General features: G+C 37.2%; 1 protein-coding gene across 3 annotated transcripts in view; it reads right to left on the bottom strand.

The window, feature by feature from the left end:
- Positions 1–15,381, bottom strand: part of epb41l3a (erythrocyte membrane protein band 4.1-like 3a) — a 292,145-nt gene that overhangs the window by 163,930 nt on the left and 112,834 nt on the right. Inside the window, exons 1-2 of one of the 3 annotated variants that reach the window (XM_039754816.1) lie at positions 13,284–13,386; positions 6,937–7,050 (exon numbers count right to left, since the gene is read on the bottom strand). The exons of 1 other annotated variant lie outside the window; for it this stretch is intronic. The gene's annotated coding sequence lies outside the window, so the exon portion shown is untranslated. Of the gene's footprint in view, positions 1–6,936; positions 7,051–13,283; positions 13,391–15,381 lie in introns of those variants that run through there. One more of the 3 variants, XM_039754815.1, reaches the window with a different exon arrangement.

The raw sequence follows: 15,381 nt of genomic DNA, 5'->3' as shown, positions 1-15,381 counted from the left end.
CTTACTTTTCTAGTATTTCCAATGCGCTGTTCCATTCCGGGAACGTATCAATACCAAGTATGAATGTTGGCAAGTCCAACAAACGTTGCTACTCTTTAAGCACGTGGCTAGCTGTACTGCTATGGTGGAAAACGTTTGCAACGCTTCTCACCCAGCAGTGCAAGCAGGAAATTTTAGAGCAGCCTGCAATACCAAAGTAAGCTTTTCTGCAAAGCAGTCTACGTGAAGTACCTCCATAAGCAGTACCGAACGGATCATATTAATGGCATTGTCAGTCACGATGGCTGGTTCTTTGTCTTTCATGTTTCATTCATCCAACACTGATTTCAACATGCATCAGATCAAGATCCCTCATTTTAAAATACGTCTGTTTTGTCTAAGGAGGAACTGTGCGGATACATTTTTTGAGACTGATTAATGTGACTGCTACATGTGAGAAACTAAAGATATGTGTAACTGGCAGAATTATAGATAAAATCTTCCAACTGTATCTTTAATTTCTACTAATTCAAGATTATTTTAAATGTCCAAAAGAGGAATAAATTTGGCTAACAGTTTAGTCGAAGGGTGTCTACCTGGAGATTCATAACACATGAATAGGTTACTGAATAACATATTGATTATTTAAGAAATGATAATAATTTGTTATATATTATTCACAAGATGATATACAGTAGAGTCTCGCTTATCCGACATAAACGGGCCGGCAGAACGTCGGATAAGCAAAAATGTTGGATAATGGGAGGTGTCAAGAAAAAGAATATTAAACGTCAAACTATGTTATAATTTTACACATTACGAACCTAATAGATAGATAGATAACCTCGGTTCATGAACGTCTCTGGACACGTACAAATTGGGTTATGACCAAAAAGTTCGCCAAACTTTTGCATCTGTTCACGACCACACACTAGGTATACGAACGAGCCAGTTTCCCGTTCGGTTTGTGAGCGCCGATGATTTCCGCACATGTTCAGCCTCTCCCTGTGCATTCCCTGTGCAGCAAGAGAGAGAGAGCGAGTGCGAGAGAGACATACGCACACACACGCGTTAGAGAGACACACGCACGAGAGAAAGAGAGACACACGTGTACACACACGCGCGCAAGAGAGACACGCACGCACGCACACACACATATGCGAGAGAAACACACACAGGCGCACGCACGCACGCACACACACGCGCATGCGCGAGAGAGACACACACGCGTACGCACGCGCATGCGCGAGAGAGACAAACACGCGTGCACACACACAAGCGTGAGAGAGAGACACAGGTGCATGCACATACACGCACGCGAGAGCGACACAGGCACATGCGCACACACGAGAGAGACACAGGCGCATGCACACACACACACGAGAGAGACACAGGCGCGCACACACGCGAGCGAGAGACACAAGCGCGTGCACACGCCAGAGAGGGCTGGCCACATAATCCACTGTAATCATGTTTTACAACAAAACAACAGAAAAATGCAACTGAAAAAATGAACTTGCCAACTAAAAATAGACTATGCTCACACTCGCAACTTGCAGTTCTTGTTGCCGATTGATGCGTTTTTTTTTGCGGTGGGACGTCGGATAATACAGAATGTTGGATAAGCGAAGGTCGGATAAACGAGACTCTACTGTAGATGTTTTATAAAGTAGGTGTCATTGCATTGTTTTCAAACAAGGAGTCCCTCATAATAACATGTGGATTCTGATATGGCAATACATGTTGGTTAAATTATGGTGAACTTTGAATGTGTGCAGTGTTGTGAATTCTTTTTTTTTCAAAAAAACAATCATATTTTGTTCCACATCTTGCAAATACTGAAGTTAACTTTTCATTGCTAATCAAGTTTTGCTCCTTAAATGTCATTCCATTCTTATGCATATGTTAAAAAGTCACTATGTAGACACCCTTTAAATAAACTATTACTGAAATGCATCACATTATATTAATGTTTTCTATGCACGGTTAAGTGATCTATAAAAAACAGCACTGCAAATATATCAGTGCATGCTAAATCAATCAAGATAAAATCAATACTGAATCAAATTGGAACATTTTGAATCGAAATTGATTTGAATCGGGACATCAGTACTGATACCCAGCCCTAACTCATAGGGGCCCTGACCATATGTACAACATTTTGGAAGTCCTTGACTTAAAGTGTGTGAACCCCGATCTAAGCTATTTCATTAATTATGGTTGAGAAACACAAAATTTACAATGGTTGCTTTTCATTTAAAACTTTCCCAGACAGTTCAAAAGACAAAATTGTTGATACCTGTAAACTTAGTCCAGGTAAATTTAAATATTACAATACAATGTCCTTGGCTTATCACTTAAGAGCAAAACATGCATGATGCACTGTTAAAAACTAACGTTAGGAAGTAAAATCTGTGGCACACTACCACCCAAGAATATAAAATTTAACATTTCAATAAATTAAACAAAACATAAAGCATTAACCACCCTTTATTTATTGCAAAATGTATTACATCAGACTGCACAAGTCTTAAAAATAATTAAAGACAAAGGGATGACAGACATCATTCATGGAGGTCTGACCATTATTACACATAGGTCAACTATGTTATGTATTAAGCAAGGATTTATATGAAAGGCACAAATCTTCATCCTGTGAGCTGCTTAGAAGTTGTACAGCAGTGTCATTCACAGGGGACTACTGAATATTGCTAATCTACCTTGGTTAAATCCATGATTAATCAAACAACACTTTTGTGATTGATTAAAATTAAAAATCATTTAACAGCCATATATATGCTGTAAACATGTGTGTATATACACTGATCAGCCATAACATTAAAACAACCTGTCTAATAATGTGTAGGTCTCCAATATACTGCCAAAACAGTTCTGACCTGTCAAGCCATGGACTCAACAAGACCTCTGAAGGTGTCCTGTGGTATCCGGCTTGAAGACGTTAGCAGGAAATATTTAAAGTCCTTTCCAGCACAAATTACAAATGCTTGATCGAATTCAGATCTGGGGAATTTGGAAGCCAAGTCAACACCTTAAACATTTTGGCATGTTCCTCTAACCACTCCTAAATAATTTTTGCATTGTGGCAGGGTACAATATCCTGCTGAAAGAGGCTAATGACAAATCATATTGCCAAGAAAGGGGATATGTGGTATGCAACAATTTTTAAGTAGGTGGTGCACATCAAGGTCACATCCACAGGAAGGACGGGACCCAAGGTATCAAAGCAGAACATTGCCCTGGGCATCACATTGCATGCTCCACTGGCTTCCCTTCTTCCCATAATGTATCCTAGTGCACCCTCTTCCCCAGAGAAACAATGCCCACACTTGGCCATCTTCATGATGTAAAAAACAAACATGATTAATCAGACCAGGCTACCTCCCTCCATTGCTACATAGTCCAGTTCTGAAGCTCATGTGACTACTGTACACTACAGTAGCACTGCAAGATGTGGATTTTTGTTTTTAATTTATAATGAACATTTGTTAGAAAATTATCAGTGTCAAGTGTGTATTTTCCTAGACCATCTTTATACCATAGAGCAACTTTCAAAGAGCACACTCTCAAAAGATGCTTTATCCATCCATCCATCTTCCAACACGTTGAATCCGAACACAGGGTCACGGGGGTTTGCTGGAGCCAATCCCAGCCAACACAGGGCACAAGGCAGGAACCAATCCTGGGCAGGGTGCCAACCCACCGCAGGACACACACAACCACACCCACACACCAAGCACACACTAGGGCCAATTTAGAATCACCAATCCACCTAACCTGCATGTCTTTGGACTGTGGGAGGAAACCGGAGCGCCCGGAGGAAACCCACGCAGACACGGGGAGAACATGCAAACTCCACGCAGGGAGGACCTGGGAAGCAAACCCAGGTCTAATAACTGCGAGGCAGCAGCGCTACCACTGTGCCACCGTGCCGCCCAAGATGTTTTATTCCATGCTATATCTTTTACTGTTATAGTTAATAATTAGACTAATCTTTGTAAATATACTTTTAATGGTGATACTAAAAAAAACTTCTTAGTTAGCCTGTTTAACATTGTGCTCTTGAAGCCAGATGTGGATTTCACAAAAAAAAACAATGGTGCCATTGCATAGTTCTTTCTGTTTGATGGAATGGAAACGGTGCCCTGGGGCTTTTTAAAGCAAAAACAAGCATAGGATCACAGACCAGATTACTTTCTATATATTTCTTACCTCATTTCATTTAAAATGTCTTCCTTATTAATTGCTATATAAAGGAAGCAAATACTAATTTTATAAGTCAGTTTTGTTTTTTTACGTGAGAATATAAATACATGATTAACCTTAACTATCATTAGTTTATACAATATAGCCTAAAATATTATTAAGCATTTTATTACTTTAATTCATTAATTTATTTAATTTCTGAATGGACGAGAATAGTGTCTTCCTGTAAACCACTAAATCCTTTTCAGAATTTGCTGCCTGTAGGACAGTGTCTCCTATCTTGCATTTCTCATTAATGATCATTCTTCCTGCCTGTAGCACTTTGCACTTAACTACATTAAGCTGCATTTTCAAGTGTTTCTTCAGGTATTTTTAAATTACTTCAGCTTCCTCTTCCGTATCTGCTGTTCTTATAATCTGGAAATGGAACATATTTGTTCACCATAAATGAATCTACTATAGATTTGTGGCATACTTTTAAGCAAAAAGCATCTTTCAGGCATTCCACTGCTAACCAAACGCCAAGAGAATAGCTTTCCTCCTACTGCCTCTGATCTGTTATTTATTGCCTGTCCAATAACCAGCATAATATTAACAAGTTATCGGTGATGCTAATGCCACCCCAGCTTCAGAACTTAAATCTTTATCTGTTTCTGCCTATATGTGCAATGTCCTACAAATTTTCTTTGCAAGGAAATGTTTGGGTATCCCACTATACTCTCATATCAACATATTATATACTTTTTCATCTTAACACATTATATATATTTAAAAAATATCACTAAGATAGATCATGTTGTGGTAAAAACACAGTTTATACATACATTGCCATTCAAAAGATGAACGGTAAATGTAAACAATGTGTTGCCACAGATGCTGTTGTTCAAAGTTACGATGATAGTGTAGTAGATGTGACCTTGAAAGAATGGTCAGTTATGCTTCTGAAAATCTGAACTGCAAAATATGTATTTGAAGTAAACAGTGTGTCACAGTCCATCAAAAGGACTGCCATTAAGAGACAAAGAGCCACAGGAGATTCAGATTTCATACTGAAAACATCCAAATCAACAAATCTGCTTTAACGACACAGGTAACATCAGAGATAAGGCTACACAGCATTCACATTCCAACTGAATGTCTAAACAAATAACTAAACAATTTTAGTTTAACATTACGATCTAACTGGAAATGTAAACAGGCCATGACAAAATAGCAGCTGTGTCTTAACATGTTGTACATTATGGACTACAATGTTTATCTAAACTCTATTTGCTGAAGTCAGACTAATCAGGACAGATACATTTACTAAGAGACAGGTCAGAACATAAAGTAAAGTTTTTCATATGTGTTCATAAGTGAAAGAGGCCTGTAACTCTGAGACTGTGTAGGGTCCCCTTAAATACATTAAATGTAAAATGACAACTGTCATGTTAAATATTGAATTTAGATGGCAGGATGCAGTGGCTTCTTGTAATTATATATAGGGTAGGTGGGAGATAATTGTTTTCAAAAGTAGCAAGTTAATTCAGGAGGGAGCCCATCTAATTCCAGAGCCTTTACAGCACTTGCAGCATCTAATGTCTTTTTAAGTTCAGAAAAAAAAAAAAGTGAGCATCAAAAAAACAAGCCCCTTTTTTTTGAGGTGAGATCGGAGAAAGTTATCACTGAGTGATTTGATAATGCATAGAGAAGTGTTTGTAAGTAGCCCAGTCTAGACATCTAAAAATTCTGCTGCTTTATGATATAACTGTTAAGTAACCATTGTACTAAGCAAAAGCTGGATTCCTTAACTATTAATGACAATGGAAAATAACTGCTACAATTCCGATTTTGCTTTTATTATTATAAATGCCATTTTAAAGTGCCTTTTCAGTGTTTAGCAATGCTAATTTACCTGCCTCATCTAACAAGTATTTTTACTTGCTGACTCGATGCATATTGCTTTTAACAATGAGGTGTAATTTTTAAATGTAAATATTCAGATCACATTTTTATTGCAAATGTAAATGGAAAGAAAGACAGAAACTCAGTTTAATTCAGTCATGTACAGTATGTTATTTCCTAACCAACTATTCCCACCCATAGCACTGAACTGGTGTTCCAGGCTGCAAAGCGTGATGCTTGTGCTCTGATTTAAAATTTTCCTCTGTACTGTTTGTTAACACAGTTGTTACAGATAAATGCTCAAAGTAATGTTTACAGAATTTTTCTAAGTTGCTGCAAATAAAACCACCAGCCAAATTAAAATATTTAAGGACCAATAATATAACGTAATGTTAATTTGTTTGGTTGTGCTTGTGAAATGCGTAGACGCTCACAGTCCTTCAATTTAATAAAAGAAAGGCTGTCACAAGTGATTTTTTCTGGGTTTAGATAGATAGATAGATAGATAGATAGATAGATAGATAGATAGATAGATAGATAGATAGATAGATAGATAGATAGATAGATAGATAGATAGATAGATAGATACTTTATTACGTTTATTATGTGTTTCTGCTTTCACTCTGATTTTGTCACTTCGTGTGCTCTAAGAGTACCATTTTTGTTTTTGTGAAAGGTTAATTTTTCCATGTGTCACATTTGTTAAAATATTAATGTGCATCTTTTAAGTCACAGCACACTAAATATTTTAATACTTTGCAAACACACTGTGAAAAAACAATAGCATAATTATAAAACATAATTGTATAAATATAAATATGAGTGTGGCACTCAGAATATTAAACTCACCTGTATTACATTCTTGTTACAACTGTAAAGGAGGGGAAAGGGAAACAGAGCTTATTCCCTTCTGGATTCACTGATTGCATGCTCCAGCCCACAAAACTCAACTCTTGTCTTAGGCTGAAAAGTATAAAATCAAATGTGATCCTGCACACATAAACAGTTGTCTACTACTATATTTTTTCTATTTGTTCTTTGATTGCATTTCATGTCTTTGAGCAACCACATGTGATTTTACCTGCATGTTTTATGTACAAACTGTGCATTCTCTTTTATTATGCCACTTGGTGCCTACTGACAATCCCATTTGGTGAAGGGCTGTGGTTTCAGGTGTTCACTTAAAGGTTACCATTTTTCATTTGCTTCTTGTAAACAACAGTGCCCAAATCATAATTATGAAGATGTATTATGAGGAACAACATAAAAAAAAACAATGCAAGTAGTATAAAAATATATACAGTATAATTAAGTTATATTTGAATATTTACATATGTCTAATCTGAATATTTTCATTTAAAATTTTAGCTAATCTGACAGCCCAATCTAGATTAACAGCAATGGTTTTCATGTAAAACTTTTATTTTTCATAAGGGAAATATTAAATTTCCACTGCAGAGGTTGGGACGAAAGAAATGGCAGGTACAACTGCAACTGGCTATAGTATCTGTGGTTAGATAAAATAGATGAAACCAACAAGTTGCCTAAAACTAACTGAGCAAGAGTATGTGAAATTATAACCAATACAGGACTTCAAATTGCATTTTTAAAAAAATGGCTGAAGTAAAGGAAAAGAAGCAATTAAATTAAGAGCTGCAGTATATTTACAAAAAGGAACTGTGGAATAGGGAGTGCACTTGGCAATTTCTAGCAATGCACTGCTTGTAGCACTGCCATCAATATGAATCAGAAGTGCACTATATACTGTGTGCATATATATATATACATATACATATATATATATATATATATATATATATATATATATATATATATATATATATATATATATATATATATATACATATACAGTACACACACACACAATCACAGGAGGCTCAGGAGGCTTGCACAGCCGAGACGCTAATATTGTGGAAGGACCAGGGGAAAGAGTGTGGTTAGGGCATTACACCCCCCAAGGGCAGCCCACGTGGGATGTTGGAGTTTGCTATAGCTCTGCTGTGCTTTGTGGATGCCACTGGAGGGAGTGGCGCAAGCTGCACAACCCTACTTCTGGGCTTTCACCACAACTGGGAGTGATCCCAGATCTCCTTAATGAGCCACCTGGAGCACTCCTAGGTGTGGCTTAAAAGGAACTGGCTGCCTTTACTCTAGGAGCCGTTGTCAGGACGGTGTGAGATGAAGATAGCAGGAACAGGAATGGAGGAATGAGAGAGAGAAAGGAAGAAGAATGTACTGTGTTTGATTGTATTTTACCTGTCCTGTGCTGCTGCTAGGAATAGTTGGGGAAGCCTTCCCACTTATAAATAAACATGTTGCGCTGAAACTTGTGCCTGGTGTCTATCTGCTGTACTGTATGTAGGGTTTGGCCAGTTGACGCACCCCTTGCCGGCCACAATACATGTACCAAGAATGACAAGCAATAATACAAAAAATACAACTTATAGATTGTTTTATATTCTACCATGACTTACAAATATTCTTTCATTTTTGGTAATTATAGTCTAAAGACAGGACAAAACCAATAAAAGAAAAAACAATCTGCCAAACATGAAAAAGGTTACCAGCATGTTTGGTACACTATATTTATAATGGACTATATGTACAATATACTGTGCCTCTCTCATTGGAAAATGAAGCTACATTCCTCTTATTAAAAAGGAGGTAGTTTATTTATTTGTACTATATATTCTCCAGAAACCAAGTACCCAGAGACACTGAAAATAGCCCTCCTGAACATAACCACTGCTTAGTAATACATAAAATTGAAGCAAATTACTTCACTTATAATTGAAAGACTGTTTAGTTCTGAATAAGATCTAACTTTAAGAATAAGGACCTGAACTGATTACTGCTACTGGCCCACAGCTCATGGAAATAGTGCATGAGACCTGGCAAAGGCAATTTGTGTACGTGTTAAGTTGGTACTTCATTTTGTCTGTGTGCATTTCCTGATATTCCACTTTACAAAGAAAATATTTAATAAGAACAGACTATTCAGCTAAACATAACATGTAAATTCCTCTTGCAAAACATCTTCAAAGTTAAAATCTAAATTTACCTATAATACTATTCTCTGGAACCACAAGTATATATTGCATTCTCTATTAAGAAATTCTTCTGAAATGTACTGTACCGTCAATAGGCTTCTATTTGTGCTGCCAAGCTCCTGCTGAAAAAGCAGTTACAAAGCAAAAGCTGACATCTTCTTTACCCCCTCCTTTCATATATTCATACACTTCAATGTGTTCTATCTTAGCCAGGGTTGGCAAAATATATGATTCAGCACATCTAGTGTTTCCTCTTGGCTGATATCCCATAATCGCAAAGTAAGTCAATGACCCTTACACCATAGTTTATTTATCTACCACTGCTACATCCTTTTTGAAATATGAAGATCAAAACAACAAACACAATGTTCTACCATATAATGCCACTGGGATGCATTTTGTCTTAAGAACAACCTCCCTTGTTCTAAATTTGACAAACCATGTTATTTAATCCAATATTTCACCAGCCTTCTTAATAGCTTATGTACACTGCCTGGCTGCAGACAGTAACAAGTAGTCAATGTCCTTGTAATAAGTTGTGCTTTCCAGTTTAAGTCATATATATGTGTAATTGTAATTTATTATTATTTTGTACAGGTAGACCTTTATTTACATTAAACTTTATCTGTCTCATCTTTATCAATCTTTATATTTTCTTAAAATCCATCTGTAATGATGTTGCTGCTTTTAGGGTATTCACCAATCTGCCTAGTTTAGTGTCTGCAAATAAAACCAGACTTATTATCATATTTTATCTGGATTATTTAAAAGCGTCAAAAAGAGTAGCAACCCTAGGGGTAATCCTAGTTCTGACCCTAAACTCAGCACCCGTATATAAAAATGTCAGAGAACAGGTAGTCTATACTTTACCTATGCCAAATATTCCAACAAGAGTAATAACAACTGGATGCATCCCATCTCTGGCTAGGAGGTCATCTTCACAATCAGGAACATCTCCCACCACCAGTGAATTACCAAGGCAACACACCTTACAAGACTTCCTTCCTGTCAATGGTAAAAGCATTTGTTTCTGTTCCTCTAATAACTGAATCCTCTACATTTGGTTTAGAAGTGACTACTCGTGCAAATTTACAATGTGCACAAAACTTTCGGACTCTAACTTCAAGGTGGATGGACTCAAGCAAAACACAGCCTTTTCTCTTAACTTCCCACCAACTATTCAACGTATCTCTCCCTCTTAAGACTGGAAGCTCCTTTGTGCCTTCTGGTTACATTAAATTTAAAAATACATGTGAACAAGTTTTTCCAGTTCTCTGTTATAAAGCATATTTGGCTATCTCCTCCTTAAGTTAAGCAGCCCTAAATTTGAAGTGTTGGATTAGCTGGCATAATTTGCAGCTGTCCATTTTCAAGTCATTGATTGAATGAATTCAAAAAATTAAAAAAGATTGCAGTTCTCACAAAAAGCTATTCTGCACTTTTTTTTTTAGCGTTACAAATTTTGTCCTACATCCCAAAAGATGTCCAGGCTTAATTAAATTGTAATTCCGTGCAAGTGGAAATCTGTATACAATTGAACCCTGCAAAGGACTTGTGTGCTGCTGGAATAGGCTCAGGCAGCCCTGAGACTGAGCAGGTTTCAGAATGCCAATTTGTGCTAAAAGCTAAACTACAATGGAATGATAAGTGCATGTATAGCACTGCTGCCTTGTGCATATGGCATTCTAGGTACCAATTTTATGCCTGGTCATTGTAAATGTTAAGCCAACTGGCAATGCAAAAATCACTTCTATGCGAGGGTAGATGATAAATTGATGACCTATTCTGGTTTGATTCCTGACAAGCATATTGAGAATGAAAAATTAAAACAAGATATATTTCTGCATGACCATTTCATATATCAAAATCTTTTGGTTATTTTTTCATACCTGGACTAATGATCATAATGCCTTGTTTAACTAGTGTTTAATATACTGTTTCTAACCTTAATATACAGTAACTATTATTCCAGAAGCAAAAATATGTGGCATGAAACTGACTCACGATAATATTTTCTAATACACCCATGTTTTTACGGTTTTATGTGTCTGGATATTTGTTGCCTTCTAACTATTGTTATTTGAGTACTTTCATAGACTTTCACCTGAATATATTTTAATTATGTTGTTTGCTTTTAGTTTAAATTTTAGTAACATTGTTTTCTTCTGCTCCTTGCACTACAGTGTAGGATAGAATAGGGGCAGAAGATGAGCGAATGCTTTTTGTTAATATTCATTATAGATGCCGACAATGATACTACCTTTAGTGTAAGTACCTAAAACAAGAAGATGCTATCTAGTGTGTATCGCATGAGTTTCAAAAGTTACATTCCCAGCCTATTGGTATACTGATCAATCCAAGTACTTACTGTTGCCCCCACCCCTCTCAAAAAAAAAGTACTGTACATGATAAATCTATCATTTCTATTAGTGCTACTTCTTGGTTGATGTTTTTCACAGTTCATATTTTTTCTAAAAAAACTAAACAAAACTTCAGTTAGGTTCAGTGATAAAATTACTACATGACTAAAGTGTAAAAAGGCTGATGCAATTATAATTCTCATCACTAGTTAACTGATTAACCCACATTAACTTGCACTTAACTAACCAGTGTTCAGATTATATGAATATGTCTACTATCTGAACTGTGAATGCACTGAACTATTGTGTTTTTACAATCACAGGCAACAAATTTAGGTGGCTTCACAGATATGCTGGAAATGGTAAGGAGAAGAAAGTCTGTTCCGATTGAAATCATGTGCAACAAACCGATCTTCTTGGAAGAAGACTTGCCAGCTGCTGTGTAACCACTTCCCACATAACTGAACTTTTCTGTTCTGTTCTTTACATTATCTGTTGGATGGACGGCATAACGCGAAACAATATGCTGTGCATCTTTAAGAAGACTACATAAAAAACACAGCCGATGATAACGCAGGGAGTAACCACATCCTCTACACAGGATTACCTGACCGTTTACTGAATCCCTTTAAAAGCATTTAACATCGATTTTTATTTCTGGTTAAATTGTCCTCAAACTCTGAGCAGTAGCCGAAAGGAAATCTGGTCCAGTTTTCTGAAAACATTCTGCAGAAGAACGAAAGTTTTCTCAATAAATGCAAAGAATGATTTCTGATATAGTACGCGCTAAGAAGAGTTTCGATTATAAAACATTGTACATTATGCATAATTACTTATTCGATACCATACTTTCTCAGTAACAAACTCCAGTAGAAAAAAAATTACAATTTCACTTCTGGGAAGTATTTGTTCAATTCTAACAATCAAAAGGCAAGGCGTCGAGTGCCTTTCAATCGTTTTGCTAATCTTTTCTCATTCCTTTATTGCCATCATTACAGCTGTTCAGGAAGAATCTTGTCGGCCGGATGAGGTCACGTCGATGCGAGCACTACATGCACGGGAGGGGAGTCACTGCGGAGGTCCACATCTCCTTCACCAAACCACACCCACCGCATTGCAGAAGCGAGCTCCCCTGACAAGGGGGTGTGTGATGCCTAAAACTGGGGTGTACACAATCAGCTCAGCTCAGCCCACCCCACGGTCGGCTATGCATCGATCTCCAGAAACAGTCAAAACGTGTATGTGCACAAAATCAAAAGTGCACAGTAATGTCCTCCTCTGCATAAAACCTTAGTCATGCGACTCTATATATGTTATGCGTCTGAAGAGTCCCTGTTATTGCAGCGAGGGTGCGGTGCACGTGAGAATGCCCGCAACTGTCGCTTACCGCTGCTTGGTGTGGGATTTGTGTTTTGTCTTTGGCAAAACTGCCATAAATAGCACAAGGACAGCCGCGTCGCACCTCCGCCCCTGAAATTCAATATTAAAAGAAGGGGCGGTGAAGTTAAACCCCCGATAGGCAGACACCGCTGCTTAGAATTCCCCGATATTAACCGTTCCTCACTCGAGTAGCACGTTACTGTCATCGGGGGCAAAGCACGGAGCTTGACGCGAACATCCACGTTCTCCTTTTCCAGTGGTTTTAAATCCTCCCCCCAGTTCCTTAATTAAGCCATGATTGTTTTCTGTTTAATGCACCCAAATTCGATGGCTGAAAGAAAATAAACATTTTTTTCTTTTCACCGCTGGCGTCGATTGTATTTACCAGGTATCCAGAGTGTATGGCAAGCTGCTGCTCCAGCGGCTGGATGCTGACTACGGCGAGCAAAATCGTACTGTAGCGCTGTTCAGGCAAGAGAAGTCGGGACAGCGCAGCGTGGCATTCTGGGATACTTAGGACAGCCAGATTCGCAAACCCACTCCCACCATGCGCGCGATTCGGCGCGCGCTCACGCAAACAGCCGAGTACTGTTATAGTACAGTGAATCCCAGAAGTATACACCAGATGAACAGAAGGGGACTCTCAAAGTGTGGACACTCGGCCTCGGGAAAGCTGCCTTCCTAATTGTGTGACCTCAGCCTTACTAGCCTCGAGTCCCAAGGGCAAAATGTTAGGCTACTGACAAGTAATGGTTCTAAAATTGCCTGTCTGATTCGCATTATTGTTTCCTGTCTGATTCGCATTATTGTTTCTATCTGCACGGCTACCCTAGAAGTTAAAACATTCTATTCATACACTTAAACACATTACTACCATGCACGAAATGCTCCAAATAAAAAGAGAAACACATTAACACGGAATTTTATTTCCTGCCATTTAGTGTCAGGATGCAACTTGGAGTGGCTAAAGCATCGAACTGAAAACTTTCAAGCTTCTAGTTCAGACTCACTGTGTGAACTTAAGCAAGTCACTTTAACTGTTTATGGTCCATTCAAACAACTACATAACGTGTGCAGTACTTTTAAAGCATCCGGAAATGGTGTTTACTATAGCAATATAAGATGAATGCTAATCAGTGTGTTACTGTGATCTGAGTGTTTAATGAGTTAGGTAATTATTATTATTATTATTATTATTATTGGTAATTATTTGGGAATTATTAAAACTAAATGAAATTGACATCCCTGATAAATGAAATTGATATCCCTGCATTTAGCCTATGGTCCATAATCCTTGTGCTATTTGTCTACATACATTATGAGCTTATCGTGTTGACGTTTACCGTACATACTGTACATACATGAAACAATGGTGTCCATTACTTTTAAAATAATTGTGAAACATTGCATACTAAAAAAAAAAAAGCCTGTATGAGGGAGAAAAATGTACAGAACTACAAATAAAACAAAGCTTAAGAGTCTCCAGGTACTGAACCATATTATCTGTGGGGATAGTGACAAAAACATTGTTCACCTGATAAATAAACACAGGAAGTACAAAGACTTTAGCTGTTCTGAATAGTTTTCAGTACAATGCATGAACCACAAGATAAATACAGCAGCAATTCATGGGATGTGCCGTACAACAATGCAGCAGCTCCAGTACAGTTTTAGGCAATAAGGAAAAAATTGCCCACTGTATTATTCCTTTGAGACCAATGCCTAATTGTTTTCTCCATGGTCACACATTCAGACTAACACAGCGATAGCTGTTGCTCTGATATATGTTATATAGTGTCTAAAGACCCATAATATATTAGTAATGTGTTCTAGTTCTGCTTTCTTTATCATCTCATTTTAAGCTTTCTGTAATTGCCATTATGTTTTTATCTGTTCAAAAGTGTATTTTCCAGGCAATCCCCATAGAAGTCACTTTATGAAAGGGCCACACAAGGTAAAGATTAACATTACTAATTTTCTTACAGTATTGAAAGTTAAACAGATATTTGAAATGGTGACAATTGATGTTTTTTAAGATGTAACAGATTCAGCAATTTACCAAATAGTTTAGTATGACAAAAATGAAAACAACTGACTTTCACATTCAAAATCCAAAAATTTTATTCAGATTGCATTTCAGTTATGCTTCTAGGTGAAAAAGAAACTTCATTTTATGTTGGCAAAATCATCAAAGGTACACAGATAACCCAAACAACATTGCAGAAGATGAAAAAATTGGCAAATAATTTAAAATATTTCAATATATGTAAAAATCAATTTCTAAGCCAGTCACTGTTTATGTGTTTTGGTTTTTTTTTGCACATTTCCTCTTTTTTTTTTGTTTATCTCTGGTTACCATGGTTTTCATTCCATTTTTTTTAAAGACATGCATGTTAAATTGGTATTTTTGAGCCTTAAAATGGACTAGCGTTAAAACCAGAATTAGTTCCTGCCTTCCACTTAATCCTGCAGACACAGGCTTT

Source organism: Polypterus senegalus, chromosome 5 (genome assembly GCF_016835505.1).
Source record: "Polypterus senegalus isolate Bchr_013 chromosome 5, ASM1683550v1, whole genome shotgun sequence".
NCBI lineage: Eukaryota > Metazoa > Chordata > Cladistia > Polypteriformes > Polypteridae > Polypterus > Polypterus senegalus.
The sequence above is the reverse complement of the archived record's forward strand: the minus strand, read 5'-3'. Positions and strand labels throughout refer to the sequence as shown.